Here is a 6,223-nt window from a genome sequence, read left to right as displayed (position 1 = left end):
TTCACTTTAAGTGCTATAAATTAAAGTCAGTAAAAATAAAATACTTCATTCATTTTATCCATTTATATGTTCACTCTGTTCGAAAATAAAAATTTATACTCTTAACATTAAAAAGTTAAATAGGAAGTAATGAGTTAGTTGAATGTTTTTCACTAAAACTATTAATATAATTATAATTTATTTTTTAGAATATCAGTCATTTTTTAATTCACATAAGAAATACATAATGTTTAATATTGGTGATGCGCATCACATAGTATTAAGTTTAGTCTTTAAATATCTTTAATCCAAGGTACTATTCTCGATTATTCATATATTCACTTATTTTTGTTAGTACTTTCTTAAATTTATCAGGATATGTGTCTTTTGTCATGTCATATATTAAATTATGAGTTTCTAAACATAAACACTCAATATGGCATATATTAAATTATGCGTTTCTAAAAATAAACACTTAATATCATTTAAACTCATTAAAGAACCAAAATTATTAGGTAAGTACTTCTTTAGACCCATCATAGTATCTATCTTTTATCATATGGCATATATTAAATTATGAGTTTCTAAAATTAAACACTTAATATCATTTAAACTCATTAAGGAACCAAAATTATTAGGTAAGTACTTCTTTAGACCCATCATAGTATCTATCTTTTATCCTTTTCTTTATATATATATATATATATATATATATATATAAATTGTAATTTCCTAAATACAAACACTTTAATATGATTTAAATTCATTACATGGAAATACAAATGTAATATAATATAAAGGTCTACTACAAGTACATTAAATAACAAAAATATAATTCAGTAAGAAGAACCATTATCACATTAAAAATAAACTAAATAATATAAATACTAATTATCAAATAGCACCATAATATATAATTATATATAAATTGAGAATTTATTTTTTTCCATAATTATTATTTCTATTTTATCCATTAAAATATAATTACTTTTTTTTAAATTAACAATTATTATTTATGTATACAAATCCTCTTCATTAGTTTTTATTTATATAACTTAGTTTATTTCTAACTTGGGTAAAATCAAGCACTATCGCATTTGTATACATTTTTTTAAATATATATGACATTAGATTAGTAGGTGATGATATTACAATGTCATAAGTTAATATACAAGGTAAATTTATATTTATCGAGAGTAAAGTGAAATGAATGGAGGAAAATGAGAAAATAACTACTAATGAATGAAAAAAAAATAACTATTAGGATAGTTTAATAGAAAAACATGTAAAAATAATTGTTAGCCTTTAAAATATGAATAAATAATTATATTTAAAGGGTAAAATAGGAATAATAATTGTGGAATTGATGACAAATGGTTTCCCTTACTTTGTCAGAAATAAACTATTTTTCTAGGAATTGATTGACCAAGTACTCCCATGTGGTGAAGCTATAAGGTCAGAAGGACTACAATAATAACTCACTTTCCTAGTGAGATTGAAAAGAAAATTCCCAAACTAATAGTATCATTAGGCACACTTTGATATTGTATAGTATTAGGAATCATGATGAATTCATAAAGGTGCACGTAAATGTGCATACACACACATATTTGAAATTCTACTACATAGAAAATATTATCTTGTTTTGTTATTCCTTATGCTCTTACACGTCCAACATGTTAAAAAATGGTATGCTTTGATATACATGTGATTACACATATCTTATGCTTGCAAAAATATTTAGATGATATGGTGTTGTGTTGCTAATTCACATACATGTTCTAATACATATATCATTTTGATCTTATAGCATGATTAGATATTTTTAGACATCTAGTGTGGAAGATACATTTTAAATAAGAAAAACCTATTTTCAAATATTAAAATGAACTCGCTTTTCTATTTCATGGACCTTGCTTTTTTTCAAAAAGAAAATCATGAAAATAAGATGACTAGATAAAGTATGTTATGCATGTTTCCTTTCCCACAAAATTAAACTTGTCATAAAGGGAATATTTTTAAATAAAAAACAAGTTAAGCTCTTATAAGACTAAAGTCTCAAATAACCTAAGTCTTGACATTTAACACCCAAGTTTTGATCATAGCAAATTGTAGAAAACAAGAAAAATACAAGAATAGAATGTTGAATTGTGTTTTAAAATTCTTAACAGGTTTTCGCAAGTATCATCTCATTGCACGTAATCAGGAAATAGGTTTAAATTAGTCAAATGAAACAACAAACAATTTCACAAACAAAGTTTTGAAACACTTTACTTAATCCAAGTATTCTTTCAACAAGTCACTCCTGGCTTAAGAAAAAACAAATTGTATATGTGATCAACGATCATAGTTTTCACTCACTAGAGAGCGATAGTATCTTTTTGATGTTTACAAGTTTAGGTACTCTTTAATAGTTAGCTAAAATGAGCACACAAAATGTTCTTTACAAAGCTTGTTCGAGCATAAAACATTTCGGTAGCGTTTCAACACTTTTGCAATATGAGCCCATTCATTCATCATCTTTTTATATGGTTTTAGATAAGCATGGAAGAAAAATAGTCATTGCAAATTCTTTTCTAGTTGTTAAGTCAATTTTTGACTCACTTGAGTATCTTCCTTATATCTAATGAACTTTGTAGTGGAAGATATACTAAATAAGCTCCATGCATGCATTATATGCACTTCTCTATTTCAAAGGAATATCCATATAGTTAGTTGGACTTTTCTACTTTTTATCATAGATCCTTTACTTGAAATCGTGTAAAGGTAGATTTGTACTAAGCAAATAGTCTTTTCCAGTGTTGACAATGCAAGCATTAGGGAGTTAGTGAAGTAAAGAAACTTTAGCTTGGGTTCCAAGAGATCGTTGACGTGACATATTATTTAAAGTGGATCCCCTGGTCAAATGTAAGAAATGAACATTCCCTGAAACATAGAATAAATATATGAAGATTTGTGAAGTACAATGTAAGCTTAAGACTGTGTGCATATCGTTTGAGCATCTCATTGCTTACTAAACATATAATAAGATTGCATAATGGTATATCTTCTAACAGACAAAACATTTACGTCTTTCATGATCTATTGTTTATCAAAGCTTGTGACTTACAGAAGAAGCATAATCATGCTTTATGCTTTGTTGTTTTCAAAACTTAATCAAAATCATAGGGTGTTAGAACTTTTCTTAACATAAACAAAGGCAATTTTGGTGTGTCTAGTATGTTTGATCTAGTGTGCAACAAGCAATAGACAAAAGCTTAAGATGATACATAATCATTACCAAAGAGCAAGTCCTTCTTTAAAGGTGCAAGTCATGGTTATAGTGCACAAAACAAAAAGTAGATGAGCCCATGTTAAAATATTGTTATCGAAGAAAGAAAGAAATGCTAGACTTTATTGTAAAAGAAATGATAAGCGTTAAATGAACATGTTATTAGTAAATGATGTTCTTTGACATACACTTCCTCAATAGACAACCATATTTAACATATGACCTTTGTTAAAATTAGACAATCCAACATTGTTCAGATCAGATGACCAACAATATTAAGACCAGATGACCTATTTTCACTCCATCAGATAAGCTAGTTTGCATAGACCACTTGATGTTTTTTATGATATTAAACACTATAAATGATGTGGATTAATATTATATATATATATATATATATATATATATATATATATATAATCTCTCTAACATTTGTGTTCATGTAGCTAAAGGTCTCTTGAACAAATATGATTTTGCCTATGAGTGGGTGTGTGTGTGTGTGAGAGAGAGAGAGAGAGAGAGAGAATTAAAGTATTTTAAATGATCAATGATCTCTTCATATACGAATATGGAAACACATAATACTTAATCAAATAATCTTATAAGTTTTTTATTTCTCTTAATTACATATATTTGCATATAATTTTTTTAATTATTTTGTTACCAGCAAAGAAAGCTAGATTGTTTTGAAGAATGCTTTAAATATCTTATAAGAACTTTCCTTTTTGAGCATTTATCATGAAGAGAATGAAGTCTTGTGATTTAAAGTTGACATTTGGTTTAAAGCTTTAATGGTCATTTTCCAAAAGATATATGAAGCTTTGAATTTGAAAATGAAGAACAACAAGTTACACGAACATCAGTTCATACAGTGCCTTGCAACTCTTTCTATCAGTCATCTAGTGTGTTCATAAATAAGGGTGTGAAATACATTGCAATATTTTTCATATTATACAATTTTTCTATGAGCTTAATTTGTACCCTCTATTGAGAGTTTCTCTTTTCATTCTTGAGAGTTATTAATCTTAAAGGGAGATTAAGAAGGTATAACATGGAGAGGATTGTGTACTAATATAACATGTAGAAGTTAGTGTACTCATTGTAATCATTACTAGTGGAATCTCTTAAGCGATGTGCTTAAAAGAGAATTGAATGCAACCCAAAATTTGGGTGACTAGTATAAAAGTTCTTTGTATGCTTGATTTATTTTGTACTAGTTGATTTAGTTTATTGTTGTGTTGAAAAATAGTCTAAGGCTTTATTCACCCCCCGCTCCCATGCCCCCCCTTTCAAGAGTCCACTATTTTAACAAGTGGTACTAGAGCCTATCTCTAGGGGGTTTCTTACAAGAATGAAAGGTTTGATCCAATAGAATTTATTGAAGGAGATGAGTAGTTGTCAATTTTTCATCAATCTTCAAAGGTGAAAAATATGATCTATGGAAACTCAAGATGATTTCATATCTTGAGGCTATCAACATGGACTCGTTGGACATTATTCAAAATGGGATTCATTCCTTGATAAATGATAAAGGAAATATGGTATCACAAAGTGCATTGAATGAGGAAAAAAGATATCAATGTAACATCCCTACCGGATATTACAAATTTAACAAAATAAAACAAAATAATACATCAGCATCATTTATGTAAAAACTCATTTATTAATAATGCCTCATTTCCCAAAACACGGGAAAAGTAAAAACTTCATTAAAACCACCAATAAGTCCATACATACAAAAATGTGAGTTTAGTCAAGTAGGCCATGAGCCTTTACATCATATGTTAAAATAGAGTGACAAAAACATGAACATAAAAATCCCCATAATCAGCCCCTCTCCGCAGCTAAGCCTCACCAGCTCCACCTGTATCATCACCTGCTCATGTGTACCACGTACACGATCATCGCCAAACACAAGCATATAGGGTGAGCTAACAGTTAAAACATACAAATATATATCACATATACATATACATGTTAACCAGTGCAAATAGTATAACATCAACACATTTCTTCTTTATACTGCATGGCCACAACCATATCAAGTATCTTTTCTCTTCCCACAGAATCTTACTCTATTTCCATCACATGACCACCACCATGTGCACCGATGCACTTAATGGAAGTCACGTTACCTTCCCTCCACATGGCCACCACCATGCATAATAAGTACATCAGGAAACCTCGCTTGAGTTCTTCTCATGGCCACAACCATGTAAGCAGTGTTCTATATCTTCTATTGAGTATCTCCAGGTGTCTTGCTACCACCCCTATCGACCACAACCGATAGAGTACGTACGGAAACCATGCTACGGATCACACACTGTAACGCTAGGTGGAGTTCCCAAATACGAACATAGTCTGTAACGTCCCAGGATTACCAAACTCGTCAGCAACCACTGAGGAGGGCAATCCATCTGGACTTATCCGTACTGGCCATAACCAGCACACTCACACCGGCACACTCGCCAACCCGAGCTACAACTCAAGATTCCTCGTGTTCATCCGCTATCCTGAGCCACAACTCAAGGGAAGTCATTCCGGGCCACAACCCATAGAATGTCACGTGCTTAACCCCTATCCCGAGCCACAACTCAAGGATACGTTCCGGGCCACAACCCATGGAACACCAGCAAGCTCACCATGTAGATATCTTAGAAGCCTTATAGATCACACATCACCATTCAAACTTCTATCAATCCAATACTGCAATTTATGGCTTCTAAACCTATCATCCATCCATCTCTGGGCTTAAACATCTAACTTTCGCCTAAGCATTCCAGTTCACCTCGCTTAGTCTAGGTTACCTCACTTGAGCGAGCACCATACACAAAACCAACCACGAACCCTCGCTTAGGTAAGTCACACTCGCCTGGGCGAGATCACGTTTCGCCCAAAACTCACCTCTCTCGCTTGGGCTGCAAGTGAACTCCCATCAAAATGCTCTTCAAACTCTTGCTCAAGCGAGAGTCT

The sequence above is a fragment of the Vigna unguiculata genome, chromosome 3, assembly GCF_004118075.2.
Source record: "Vigna unguiculata cultivar IT97K-499-35 chromosome 3, ASM411807v1, whole genome shotgun sequence".
NCBI classification, from domain to species: Eukaryota; Viridiplantae; Streptophyta; class Magnoliopsida; order Fabales; family Fabaceae; genus Vigna; species Vigna unguiculata.
Note: the sequence above shows the minus strand (reverse complement) of the source record.